The 14,941-nt window shown below is 42.1% G+C and overlaps 1 protein-coding gene across 29 annotated transcripts in view; it reads left to right on the top strand.

Moving 5' to 3' along the window:
* LOC147583560 (uncharacterized) overlaps window positions 1-14,941 on the top strand; it is a 321,362-nt gene that overhangs the window by 140,715 nt on the left and 165,706 nt on the right. For 4 of the 29 annotated variants that reach the window (XR_015248310.1, XR_015248307.1, XM_086697662.1 and 1 more), the window contains one exon: window positions 712-742. The exons of the other annotated variants lie outside the window; for them this stretch is intronic. The gene's annotated coding sequence lies outside the window, so the exon portion shown is untranslated. The remainder of the gene's footprint in view (window positions 1-711; window positions 743-14,941) is intronic. 29 annotated transcript variants of the gene reach the window in all.

Genomic DNA, 14,941 nt, shown 5'->3' with positions numbered 1-14,941 from the left:
ATTGTGTGCAAAATTCTGTATGTCCAGATACTTTTTACAAGGGAAAAACCTCCATAAGTATAAGTGGGGTTGCAAATCTCCTTCCTGCTCTATGACTTTCCATTTTGCCATGAAATGATAGGACTGGTATTTCCCTGGTCCCTTAGGACTACCATATTGGCTCTGATATCTCTTTGAATATGTCTCTCATCTGTAGGTGAACGGACTGTTCAACATAAACCCAGACTGACACACAGTCTCTATGCTGACATTCCAAAGCATTCAGCCTATTGCCTGACACAAGAAACAATATTGCTGCTGATATTATTACATTCATGAGAAAATTTTTAGGAGCGGTGCATTCATTTTAAATGACTAACTTAATCATGGAAGGTCCATTGTATATGAATGGATAGCTATCTCTCTCTCTTGCTTTCTCTCAAAACTGAGACCTGTATGGATTTGGTCAAATCCTGAAACATTTCCAGGTCCCATTTATCTTATGTAGGTTTATAAAGGGATTAAGCGAGCCAGAGATTACAATTTCTTTTATATAATAATAATAATTAAAAAAAAGGGATGTGTGCAGGAAAGAGGAATTTGGCATGAGGCAAACATCAGTATAAAATAGGATGATGGTCCATCTGTCTTGAATAATATAGACCACAAGTTGACTAGCAAAGGGGAAACTGTTGAGATTCTTTCCAACTTTGTGATTCTCTGATCTTACAGATGGTCCATTTGACAGATCTCTCAAAAGCAAGTACGTACCTTTCTGAGTGTCCATTACAAAGCAGGGCTGTTCAGGCTAGTGGGTATAACAAGGTAAAAAAAGTTCCAGGAGGAGGTCACTGATGCCACTGTATGATTTTTAAATCATTGGCTCCTATAACATTTGATTTATGTCTTTCTGTTTACGGTAAGAGCACTCCATGACTTCATTCAGGTTTATCTGTGTGTGTGTTACTGGTACTTCTAGAAATATGTGGTAGTGAATTCAGATAATCAGAAAGGAATAATCAAGGAAAATAGAACCTGGACTCACTTTGTTCTTAGATTGGCTTAGGGAAGTGAATGCTTTTAAAAGATCCAATCTGAGGGGCGCCCGGGTGGCTTAGTTGGTTAAGCGTCCAACTTCGGCTCAGGTCATGATCTTACAGTCCGTGAGCTCAAGCCCCACGTTGGGTTCTGTGCTGACAGCTCAGAGCCTGGAGCCTGCTTCGGATTCTGTGTTTCCCCTTCTCTCTGCCCCTCCCCTGCTCATGCTCTGTCTCTGTCTCAAAAATAAATAAAAACATTAAAAAATAAATAAATAAAAGGTCCAATTAGCGATTTTTATGTTCTGTTTGTTTGTTTTTTGGGTTTTACCTTTGTTTATTTATTTAGAGAGAGACGGAGAGAGCATGAGCAGGGGAGGGGCAGAGAGAGAGGGAGAGGGAGAACTCCAAGCAGGCTCTGCACTGTCAGCATGTAGCCCAACACGGGGTTCAAACTCACAAACTGCACGATCATGACCTGGGCCAAAATCAAGAGAGGGATGCTCAGGTGACTGAGCCACCCAGACACCCCAGGACCCAATTTGTTTTAAGCAAGCCAGTTTTCAGCAGCAGGGCTAAGGAACTTACTGCGTGTGGAAAAATTATCTGCATCATTCTGCCTTGTATTTTCTGAATCCAAAGCAGAGGTGGTATCCCAAGTCTTACAGCCTGTTTCTGTTGTTTCTTTACTCATGCTACTTAAGTCAGCTAAAACAAGCCTTCCCCCCTTTCCCTTTTTTTTCTGTCATTTATCCTTATCTACTGGAGTAAGTTATTACAGTATGGCCTCCAGTAAGTCATGCCTTTCTATACCCATGCTCTTGTGCAGTCACCTCCATTACTGATGGGGCTTGGCTATTTGACCAACTTTGGCCAAAGGGACATCAGAAGATGCAATGCAAGCATAGGTTTGTGTCACTGGGGCTTGGCTCTCAGCATGCTAATACCACAAGAAGAAGCTCAGGCTATCTTTCTGGAGACATAGGAGCTATGAGCTACAGCCAGCACTAAGGGCCACAAATGACAGTGAAGCCATCCAACCCCAGATGGGCCACTAGATCACTGCAGTTTCACACGTGATGCCAGCTGGGACCTGCAGAGAAACTACCCAGCTAACCACAGCCCAGAATGCTGACCCCAGAGCACAGTGTTGACCCCAAATCATGAGCAAACTGAATAACTGTTTTAAGCTTCGGATGCAGCAATAGGCAACTGAGACATCTATTTTTGACTGGGTAGAGGCTGGCTGGTCCAGGGACTGCTGGCTGTTTACTTAATATTCATGCGGTTGACTTCTCTGTAGAGTTCACAAGGGGCTAAGCGATGAGACAGTGGGGCAAACAGAGGAAGGCAGAAAGAGATGGGATAGCATGAAAAAAAAAAGAGAGGGCTTTTCCTTTCTCAGGTCTTTCTCTTCCCCATTTAGCTCTTCTTTGGATGGTTATGCTAGATTCCATTTGGCTGGGTTGCTGAGCAGAACGCTAATAGTAGGTAAATAAAACCTGCTTCCCCACCTCAGGCACTATTTCTTTGGAAGGTTGCTTGAAGGAGCCAAACCTTATGTTTGATTCACACTGGAACACCAAGGGGTTGTCTTTTAATGGGACGCCACTGGGTTCTGCGGTATGAAATTAAACATTTCGACATAGCCCAGCCTCTACTTATGTTTGATGTTCTGAAACATGAACCACTATCCATCCCTGGCACAAATCAAAGTGCGGCTTTACCAGAGTAACTTTTGGGGTTTTTGTCTCTCTCTTCAACTAGAATATAAGTAGTTACCCACTAAGTGATGCAAATTCCTTCCTTTAGCTACCAAATTTAATAGTAAGCTTAGAATGTTTGAAAACCTTAATCCTTATGTTTAAGTTAACATAAGGAATTACTGTTTAAGTTCAAATATAAATGTGAAGTAAAATAAAATAAAATGAAATGAAATAAAATAAGATAATGTCCCCTGGGTCTTTAATTTTTAATGTGTTTCCCAACACACTAAATTTAAGCTTAACCGATGTATAATATTTAGGCTATTCATCTGAAGACTGAATAAATAAACCTTCCTGCTTTCCTAGGGCAAATGTCCCTGTTTTTCCTCAAAACTATAATCTGGAAAGGATGAAAAAATATGGCTAGAAGTGCCCCACTATCCTCTACCTTAACTATTTATGTGATGAAGGATAGTCTGGAATTAAAAAGCTATTGTTTTGTTAGTATTAACAGCTGTTGGACTCAAAAGAAGACTCCTAAAATTACATGGATGGACAAACAACCCAAATAAAGAAATGAGCAAACTTTCCCAAGAGCTTCCTTGGCCTGTGGTGTTACTGAATGGCAGCTGACAAGGTTTTCAATAATGTCAACCCAGCTGGTTCTAAAATGCTGGGGTCCCCAAACTTAATTAAAAGTGTTAACAATTTAGTAGTCGATATTAGAACATATTCTCCCTACATACCTTCAGTAACCTGGTCACAACTGTTAGAGACCAGTAACCCTCTTGCCTTGTTTTATGTCCTGAAGTCATTGTACCCTAGGCCACTTCCTTGACCATATCACCTCACAGACTCCAAAGCCCACCCAGATGGATTGCATGGAGTTCTTCCAGCAGCATCCTTTTCCTTTCTTGGGATGACAACACACAATCGAGCTTTTTGAGCGTTTATGGAGGAGGAAAATGCATGCGGTTTGGCGATTTTCTGTCAAGTTACTTTTGTTAAGTCCCTCCACACATGAGTGAAGCGAGCGAGCTAGGCTTCCTGGTGGAATGGGAAAAGCTGGAAGGGACTTGGTAAATCATCAAGTTGACCCAGCATTTTACGTTTTGGAAGCCGAAGGCTGTAAATGTGGAATGCGTTACGGGCGTCTGCACTCTCTAACTGCTAGGGCACTCTTCCTCTATCACCATATAGAAATGTAAGAATTTGTACCTTTGCATCTAGAGCTGGGGTAACCATGCCAACCTCGTAAGTCAAATCCCAGTTCTAAGCATAGTCATTAGTGATCAAGATGAAACAATGCCAAGTATTCTTAAAAGATAAGGGTAAATGTATATTAGGCACCTACCTAACGTCTGATGTGTATTCCATACAGATCAAATTTTGGTGATTATTTTTCTCTGTTCTGTATGACATTATAGATGATTGGGTAAGAGACAAGAGTATTATCTCCCTTGTTAGGCTGCTGGTCAGGAAGGAAACTCTGCCGTCCTTCTGCACCGTGGCAGAATAGATGCCGTGACTCGATCAGAGCCTACCTTCCTGCTGATTCTCATTGGAGCCTTGGAATTCTTCTGAAGGCATCACTTCCAACATCACATCCACTTCTGCCACTATCAAGGACACTCCAGATGATACTTAGTTGTTATGCTTGAAGATCAGGATCTGTGTCCTGTTCACCTCTGTACCCCCCGACCAAGACTCTAATAGTGCTTTGTGCATCAGAGGTACTCAGTAAATATACTAAAAACATACAATCAACTTAACACCGATGGGATAATCACAAGAGTACAACAAGGGGAAAATTAGAGGTTGGGGATTGGTGTTTATTCTGAAAATCCCCAGGCTCTCTGAAACCTCTTGCAGGGTTGCTGGAAGAAACGACTCAAAGGTTTATACTAGGTCAGAGAGACATCTTGGCTCATCAGAGCTCCCTTTGTAGTTAACACAAGAGAACTAAGTAGTAGGGGTCAAGGGGCACCTGGACCTGAGCCGAAGTCATGCGGTTCTACTTGGAGATTCCAAGTCAGTGGCGCCAGTGGTGGTTTCCTCAGTTACTCCAGACCAGCATCCCTCCTTGGCCTTGGTTCTGGATCTTTGTGGCTGGACACTCACCCACCTGGCTCCACATGAATAATTCAGGGAGGTGATCCAAAGCCAAAAGTTGCCCCAGCGCCCCTGATTCCATTCTCAGCTCTGAGATGGGCTCTACGTAGTGGCACCAAGAGTCAGGAAGAACATGGATGATCACTCACTATCACATCCCTCAAGGGGAGGAAAAAAGCCTAAGAGGAAGAGATGAGCATTTCTCTCCTCTGAAGTTAAGATATAAAATAATCATCAAAATATGCTCATTGGTAATAAAATTAGAGATGAATCAAATCTAATTAGACCTATTAAGGCAAGTGAAATGTTTAATTACTCTTAATTGGCAACCTCTGAATGTAGCTTTGCATCCATTTCTCCCCCAAAATAGAAACGGCATAGCTCAAGTCATAGGCCGTATGATGGGTGTTGGCCTGTGCTGATGAGTAAATGCTAATACGACAGAGATAGTGTCATATGCATTTAAGATAGGGGTTTCAAATTTGAACGCCTTCGGGGAGGAGACTGGATTTTCAAATGTGTAACTGTGCGGTAGGACAAGATAAAGGAGGGAGGGTAGCTATAATGATTTTTTTTTTTTTTTTTGGCTTCACTTTTGAATTCAGTATTTTTATATGTTCCTGGCCATTCAGAAAATCCACGTACAAGCCAAATTTGGCCAATCCACAGGAGTTTGCCATCCTTGATTTGGATACTTTCTATAAGTGAATTTAAACTCTTAAAAAAAAAAAAAAACAGAAGACCATGGGGGAGGGGAAGGAAAAAAAAAGGTTAGAGAGGGAGAGAGCCAAAACATAAGAGACTCTTAACAACTGAGAACAAACTGAGGGTTGATGGGGGGTGGGAGGGAGGGGAGGGTGGGTGATGGGTATTGAGGAGGGCACCTGTTGGGATGAGCACTGGGTGTTGTATGGAAACCAATTTGACAACAAATTTCATATTAAAAAAAAATCCTGTACTAGGGAGCTTGGGTGGCTCCGTCGGTTAAGTGTCTGACTCTTGATTTGGGCTCAGGTCATGATCTCACACTTCATGGGATAGTGTCCTGCGTCAGGCTCTGTGCTGACAGCATGGAGCCTGCTTGAAGCCATTTCAGGATTTCATTCAAGACTCTCTCCCATGAGACCTTTGTGCTAGCCTTCAAGACCTGTTTGCATCCTATCAGTCTTAACCATGACTGATCTGGTAGTTGGGACATATCCGGTTCTGCTTTGACACTCTTCCATTTAGGTCACCTTTTGGAAGCCTTAGTAGAACGCAGAAAACCTACAGCCTAATGATTTTCATTTTCATCCCCGACAGGAGATAAGTTCATGATAATAGCCTCGGAGCTAGAGATCTTAGATCATGAAATGATACCTTCCACTTCTCCCAAGTACTTTAGAGAAGAAAGATGCCTGGACCATTTCATCCATTTTCACTAATGTTAGATGGAGTGGGTTCAGAACGGGCAGCGGTAGTTTGTTGAGGGGTGAGCTCAGGCAAAGCCGAACCTAAATTCTGCTCAAGGATTTGGTCACATTTGTAAATAAGCTAAATGACAGGCAGGCTCAAATGACCAGGAAGTACAGTACAGTGGGTAAGAGCATATGATGTGAGATAAGCAGACTTAATGTGAATGCTATGCTACTTACTTGCTGTGAGACCTTTCAGCAAGGTAATAACTTTAAAATTGACATAATAACACCAGATGTGTGGAGACAGGGTGAATATTAAATAGGATAATGTATGTGGTCCTGCCCCTGGCACAAAGAAAACATGTATGGCTCTGTAGTGGGAATTGGGTCATTTGTTATTGTAAGAGGGGACTGCAGAAGGCATAAGATTTTTATGTGATTTTCTTTTTCCGTAGCCAAGGGGAACAGGGTTAGCAGGAGTCCGGTTAAAAGCTACAGCAAGAAAGGGAGACGTCCTCAACTTGACCTGCTACATTGGTAGCAGACCTTTCAGGGGTTTTTAGAGGATATTCCAGCATAAGGCCCCACCCCTGTGGGTCCTTCTCAAGGGATGAGCACCCTCAGCCTGGCTCAGCTCTCTCTGCTTATGGTGGCCCTTCCTCCCGTGCCCACTTGAATGGCTTCCCACGATTCAGAACTCCACTTCCACCCACATTGTCCCAGTACCTGCCAGCCCTGCTCCAGCTAAGGCACTGCCATCATTTACACTTTGTTTGTGTGTGTGTGACTGTGCCCTTTTAAGATCCGCTGTAGTAACCTCTAGCCGTGACGAGTCACCCACCTCAGCTGGCCCACTTCTTTCCCCATGGACCTGATGGTTTTGTTAGTCCTTTGGTTGTAAAGTGGGCAGGTTTTGAGTCCTTTGCCCCTAATCTTCCGTGCTCTACAATCTTGGTTATTTTCAGTGCACACTTGTGCTCAACAGATTTTTTTCGGAAGGCATGTATCACGTGATGGGGTGACGTACCGGGAACAACAGGAGAAGGGAGGTTCTAAAATGAATGCTATTTCTGGGGCGTCGGTTAAGCGTCTGACTTCAGCTCAGGTCACGATCTCACCATTTGTGGGTTCAGTTCCCACACAGGGCTCTGTGCAGGCAGCTCAGAGCCTGGAGCCTGCTTCAGATTCAGTGTCTCCCTCGCTTTCTGCCCCTCCCCCACTCATGCTCGCTCTCTCTCTTTCTCAAAAAAAAAAAAAAAAACATAAAAAAAATTTTAAATGAATGTTATTTCTATAGAGTTGGACTTAGCTCTTTTCCCGTGGTCTCCAGAATGGGGATGACATTTACTGACCAGGCTTTTTCACCCAGGTAAGTAGAATGCTCTTGAGCCTTTCAGGTTATTCCTCAGGCATTAGCAAAATAGTTAGGTACTGTGAACATTGGAAGACTCTGCTTCCATCTAGAGTGGCAATGAGTGCCATTTATTCAGGGTCACCTCTTGTGCTTATACTCCTCACCGTGTAGTATATATGTTCCCTTTTAGCCTTACAACACTCCTAGGTGGTGCATTTTATTATCCCCATTTTGTAGATGAGGAAACTGAGGTGTAACAGCTTCTAGGATTATTCCTTAGCCAGTCAGGGGCTGAGCCAGAAGGCGAACCCTGGCTTCTTCTGACTTCCAAAGGCTGAACTCTGAAATACCATCAGTAGTATAGATAGAAGGGCATTTGTGCCTGGCCCTTTATTAAACTTCTTGAGAGAAGCTCTGTCCAAAAGAAATATAATGTGAGCCACATATGAGAGCCACAGCTGAATTTTCTTTGAATTGTGGTAAAATACACATACCATAAAATTTACCATTGTAACTATTTTTAAGTGTGTAATTCAGTGGCATTTACCGTGTTGGGCTACCATCACTAACCATTTCCAGAAATTTCTCATCATCCCAAACTCTGTACTCATTAAACTCTAACTCTCCATCCTTCCATTCCCCCCAGCCCCTGGCTGCCTATATTCTACTTTCTCTCTCTATGAATTTGTCTCTTCTAGGTACCTCATAAAAGTAGAATCATACAATATTTGCCTATTTGTGTCTGACTTATTTTACTTGGCATAATGTTTTCAAGCCTCTTCCATGTAGCATGTATCAGACTTGCATTCCTTTTTAAGACTGAATGGTATTCCATTTTACATATTTACCACATTTTGTTTATCCATTCATCTATTGATGGACGTCTGGGTTGTCTCACACATGAATTTTTAAATATTTTAGTAGCCACATTAAAAGAAATCAAGAGGGGGGCGCCTGGGTGGCTCAGTCAGTTAAGCTTCTGACTTCAGCTCAGGTTGTGATCTCACAGGTCGTGAGTTCAAGCCCTGGGTTGGGCTCTGTGCTGACAGCTCGGAGGCTGGAGTCTGCTTCCGATTCTGTGTCTCCCTCTCTCTCTGCCCCTCCCCCATTTGTGCTCTGTCTCTCTCTCTCTCTCTCTCTCTCTCTAACATAAATAAGCATTAAATTTTTTTAAAGAAATCAAAAGGAACAGGTGAGATTAATCTTACCATTTTGATTTAACTCAATATGTCCAAATTATCTTTTCAACATACAAACACTGTGAACTTATTAATAATACATTTCACATCCTTTATTTACTACTATGTCTTTGAAATCCAGGGTGTATTTTATATTGGCAACATATCTAAATCTGGCCTAACCACATTTCAGGTGCTCAATGAACACGTGAGGCTCTGGTTACCACCCTGGACAGCTCTACCCCAGAGATTTAGTCGGGGGCTTTCTCTTTAATGATGTTCCATTGAGCCCCAAACCTTAGTGATGTAAATTTCTTAGTTTCTATGACATTTAAAGTTACCTTATCAACTGTCCATAATTAACGTGTTTCTTTGGAACACTGGGTATTGTGAAAGATAGGGGGGAATATCACATAGTCAAGATTAGGCCCAAGATATAAGGTAAAGAATAATACAAGGTAATACATTAGTCTTTGCCAAGAAAAGAGGTATACATAATGGCAAGTGTATCTGGAGCAAATATTCAGTTCCAAAACTAAGGAATTTTTCTTCTGATTTGTGAATTATTTTTACATGCAGTTTATGAAAGTTTAGAAAATCATTTTCCTTGAGTGTTTAACACATTATCTTGATGGTAAAGGATATAAAGACATGAAGTCTGAAATCTAATAGGAAACCTGGGATGATAACAGAAGAATGAATTAAGGAGATGTCTTTTATTAAAAACTTTTTAAATGTTTATATATTTATTTTGAGAGAGAGAGAGCACAGGTGAGGTGGGGGGGGGGGGGGCAGTGAGAGAGCATCCCAAGCAGGCTCCAAGGTTTGAGCCTGACGCGGGGCTCAAACTCGTGAACCTTGAGATCATGACCTGAGCCCAAATCAAGGGTTGGATGCTTAACTGACTGAGCAACCCAGGCACCCCAAGGAGAGGGCTTTTAATATCAGAATCATTAAGGAAGAAAGGATGACATTTATTTATAAAACGACAGCCTCTCATATGCCACGCCCTGTACTCAGTATACACTCACATTGAACTCTATGACATTATCAAGGATTCAACGGTTTTTGATCTACAAAACTGTCAGTTTCATCGGGTTCAGCCTAATACATTATTTCATCATGCATGTGATGTTAGCAAATTCTTCATGAAAACTTCAAGAGGAGCCTAGAAGACTGTGTACAACTTAGAGAGGCTAAAGAATTTTTCTTCTGATTTGTGAATTTTTTATATGTAGTTTATGAAAGTTTAAAAAATCATTTTCCTTGAGTGCTTGAGAAAAAGGCATGGCTCTTCCTGGAGGATGGCAGAAGGTAGAAGGAAGGGAGTTAATGTTGTAATAACAGCAGTGATGATGGTGATAATCACTGTGTCTCCAGTGCTTACAATGTGACAGACACTGTCCTAGGCCTTTAATATACAGAATCACAGTTAACCCTTAGTCCAACCTTGTGAGAAGGGCATTTTTATTCCCATTTGGAGACTAAGATGCTGAGACTTGGGGAGACAGACTGGGCCCAGATCACCCTGTGGTCACCCATCAACCATCCAGGTTTACTGGGGACTGAGGGGTTCCACGAACGGGGAGCTTCTCATTTAAAAACTGGGATGGTCCTGGGCAAACCAGGACAAGTTGGTCACCTTCCTGTCAGAGGTCTTCTTACTCTATAATGGCAACCTCGGACTCTTTGCTCCCCAGCCTAGAGAGGCCATTCCATTAAGCACAAGGCACTGATATTTTTTTTCCAATTTTTCAAGCTTTCTCACTGTGGGCCTTGGTCAATGGGAACATTTTCTTAGCGGAGTAGGAGTTTATTTTTTAAAATTTTTTTTTTCAACGTTTTTTTTTTTTTTTTTTTTAATTTTTGGGACAGAGAGAGACAGAGCATGAACAGGGGAGGGGCAGAGAGAGAGGGAGACACAGAATCGGAAACAGGCTCCAGGCTCCGAGCCATCAGCCCAGAGCCTGACGCGGGGCTCGAACTCACGGACTGCGAGATCGTGACCTGGCTGAAGTCGGACGCTTAACCGACTGCGCCACCCAGGCGCCCCATGGAATAGTAGTTTAAACACATGTCAGCAACCACAGGCATCTCATGGTGAAGTCGGGTGTAGTGTTCAGTGGGGAGGCTGCACGGCCTGGTCAGTGTCCATGTCCAAAGTGCTCATCCTGGTCTAGAAGCTGCAGCCTGCATAAGATGATACCGTTATTTTTTATTAACATCTAACTGAAATTTAGCATTTTCTTTGATTACAAATATAGGCAACACACCACAGTACTGTACATAAACTGTAGACGTTTTCACTTCACAGTACAGAGGTTGCAATACTTCAAATTATCACTTAAACTTGTCACCGCTTTAGGGATGCCTGGGCGGGGGGGGGGGGGGGGCGCGGGGGGCCTAGTCAGTTAAGCATCCGACTTCAGCCCAGGTCATGATCTCTGGTTCTTGAGTTTGATTCCCAAGTCGGGCTCTGTGCAGACAGCACAGAGACTGCTTTGGATCCTCTGTCCCCTTTGGACTCTCTGCCTCTCCCACACTTGCACTCTCTCTCTTTCTCTCTCTCTCTCTGTCTCTCTCTCTCAAAAATAAACATAAAAAAAACACCCAAAAACCTGATCACCGCTTTAAAATGACATAAATTTTCAGACCTACTGCTAGCCCTTGATATTTAATGAATTCACAAACATCTATACTACTGATCTGTCTTGGGGAAAAATGGATAAATGGAATGCAATATAATTACTTTGCTTTGAAATTTTATGCTCTTTCTTTCACACATTTAAAAACATTATTCTGAGAGGAAGTCCATGGCCTACAAGAGGTTAAGAGGGGTGACAAATGAACCTTCTTAGATCAACATCAATAGATTTCACTTCACCCCAACACCACTTCACCAATCCGTTGCTTCTTTAGAGAAACTACCCGGCTCTCAAGATCGAATCCAAGGCTCTCTCTAAGGCTCTAAACTAATCCAGTTCACTGGAAGGGTATTGGGCCACAATCGACTAAATTTAGAAAATAAACATAGTCACCCTCTAAGCAGTGAGGGACAGGGTTTTAAACTCTGGAAGGAAGAAGGCTCCCCTCACTCCGTCCAACCCACCCATTCCTTCACAGGCAATTTTTTCCCCCCCTGACCAATTGTGAGAGTCCCTTTGTGAATTACATGTCTGGATTAGTTTGCTGAACAATTGCCTCTTCTTAGTTAGCCTCTGATTGTCCTTGCTTTTGTGACTCAAAAATCCTTAATCTTATTTGAATGCAATTTAATTCCCTAGAGAGCTGAGTCTTTAGTCTCTTAGTTTTATAAAGTGAGTGCTTAGGGAAAATGCATGAGAGCTGACACGGTACTCCTTCAAAGCTAGGTCAATCTACCAAGGAAATAATTAGATAAATGTGCACGCCAATTGGGGAGAGGAGGAGGAAAAGAATTTCTCTACAAATTACTTTTAGGACATTTAAGTGGAATTGAATTAGAATGTCAAGGGCCAGACAGCTCTCAGGAGGTCATTTGATCTAGTCCCCTGTTGCTGGGCAAGAGCACAGATGTGAAAATCTAGCCCATACTTAAAGAGCTTTAGAAAGGAGAGCAAACATTTTACCTAAGCAGGTCCTGCAAGGTAGGTAGAAGAAGGTTGTGGATTTACAGGAATATTTGTAGTAAACCAAATAATATCATGTAGCTCATCAATTAACTAGTCAATTAATTAAACACATATTTATTGAGCCCCTGCCATGTGTCAGAGACTGTCCTGGGCACTTGAGAAATATCACTGAGCTTACATTCCAGTGGGGGAAGGACACAAAAACAATAAACCTAGTAAGAAAATTATAAGGAATGTTGGAAAGAGATAAGCGCATTGCAAAATGGTGGGGGGCGGGCAGGCAAGAGTATCTTAATAAAGTTGTGAGCATAAATGGGTTATTACATGTTAATAGGAGTAGAATAGAGCCAAGGGTGGTAAATTCTCAATAAATAAGATAAATATTATATATTTAGTGTGTATATAGGTGACATTTTGTTTAGTATCTTATACTAGATGGGCTTGCTTAGGTGCAAGAGCCAGAAATAGGCTTTGCCTAATATAAACAAAATAGGAATTTTCTTAGAAGGGTGGGGTGGGCAGCTCTGAAGAACCAAAACTCGTCAGGAACCCAGTTCCTGTAGAGAACCCTTTACGGCCTTGCAGGGTGAGAAAAGCAAAGAAGCTCATCTCTGAGGGGCATCTGTGTGGCTCAGTCAGTTAAGCAGCGGACTCTAGGTTTCAGCTCAGGTCATGTTCTTGTGGTTCGTGAGTTCGAGCCCTGTGTCGGGCTCTGTGCTGACAGTGTTTGGGATTCTCTCTTTCTGTCCCTCCCCCACTCATGCTTGTGCGCGCTCTCTCTCTCTCTCTCTCTCTCTCGCTGTCTCAAAATAAATAAAAAAACTTAAAAATAATCTCTGAAAGGACATTGGTGGAAAAATGGTGCAGTGAGACAAAGATAATCTCATCCTAATTAATAATCTGACTTAGGTGTATAAAATGGATTGGGTTTACAAAAGAAGTTACTGGAGGAGGATATTACACACCCTAAATACTAGCTATAACCCAATATGATGCCAAATTTATTGAATGAGTTTTAATTTAGTAACATATAATACTCATTATAATCTTCCTATCTAAAAAACATTATCAAATCTTCGTAGGAATGGGTAGAGTATAATCACAGCCATGGTAAATTCACTCTCGAAAACCTACAAATGGATTCTGGAGAATTCGATCATCTCTGATGAGGGAATTACTGTTCCTTCCAAGTAACAGATGAAGTGAACAGATGAAAGGTAACAGATGAAGTGAAAGCAAACCAAACCATACATGTTCTCTTGACTTTGGATGATCTCTTTTCAAACCAAACAAAACCAACGTTGGGTTCAACAATTTCCCCTGCCCTTGGCTTCACTCGGTACCAACCCTTGTTGCCGCCCTCGTTTAGGTCTGTCCACATGTGTATAGCTTGACACAAGAACTTGTCTATTACCCAACATGAAACGTGACCACATTCAAGCAGAAAGGTACAGGGGCTCTGTGGGCTATTAAAACGTGCTGTAGTGTATCTAAGAGCGTAATCACCAGTTCGTTGTGATTTACAAAAACTTTCTCATCGGAGACATACTAACTAAACACAAAGTAATTCTACTTGAGTAGTTCAAGCGCTTGATTTGTCCCTTTGAATTTCTGCCAATACATATGAAGCTACAATCTATTTGCCACACTACCACCATCTGTATATTTTATTTCCTATCTCTGGGCACATAGACTCCCTTATCCTCACGCAGCTTCTTTTTGGACAGAAATCTCACACTTTTCAATGAATCATGCTTACTTCGCATGTCAACGTGATGCAGGTGTGTGAAGATTTAGAGGAAGGATTTGAGTCTGAAATACAAACAATTTGGGTTTCAGATATGGTAGGCCAGAGAGACTTATTTTTTATGACCGAATGGAATAGTAATATATTTGGACATATGGAATTCACGTTATGTCTCATTTTCTTCAATGTTGCTGGCAGGAAAGCTGTAGCTAGAGAAATGGTTTTCTTTTCCCCTGTGGTTTTGCTTCGGCAGTAGAGACTCACCAATCAACATTTGGTTCTCACATCGATCCTCTGCTCAGGCTAAAGAGTCATAGGCGGCCAATTAATAATAGGATCTTCTACTGTCAAGTTTTGGGGGGAGTCAAAGCTATTCACATACAGACTCATTATCCGTTCTCGACCTTGCCACATGCAGGGAATACCTAGAGAGAGGTGGTAGGGAAATAGTTGTAGAGGGGAAAAATCTGAGCCACCGATATTAAGCGTCTACTTCAAGAATAGAGTATGAGGAGCCGGATCTCCTTCTCAACTCCTTAAAGGCTTCAGAGCCAAAAAGGGACATAGAGATGATCCTAGACAGCGCTTGTTGAAGTGTGATGTATTCGCACATGTTGGTAGGCACAGCTCACTGATGAGATGCTGGTAGGGCAGGCATTGTTCTAAGCGCTGTACATGTAATAACTCACAGTAACGCGCTTAAATGCATTCACATTATCTTGATTTTGAGGATGAGGAAACTGAAGCACAGGTACGTTAAATGGCTTGCCCATCAACACAAAGCTAGCAAGTGGCAGAGCTGGGATTTGAACCCGGGCTA

This window comes from Puma concolor, chromosome A2 (assembly GCF_028749965.1).
Source record: "Puma concolor isolate L17-30 chromosome A2, mPumCon1.1.hap2, whole genome shotgun sequence".
NCBI lineage: Eukaryota > Metazoa > Chordata > Mammalia > Carnivora > Felidae > Puma > Puma concolor.
The sequence above is the reverse complement of the archived record's forward strand: the minus strand, read 5'-3'. Positions and strand labels throughout refer to the sequence as shown.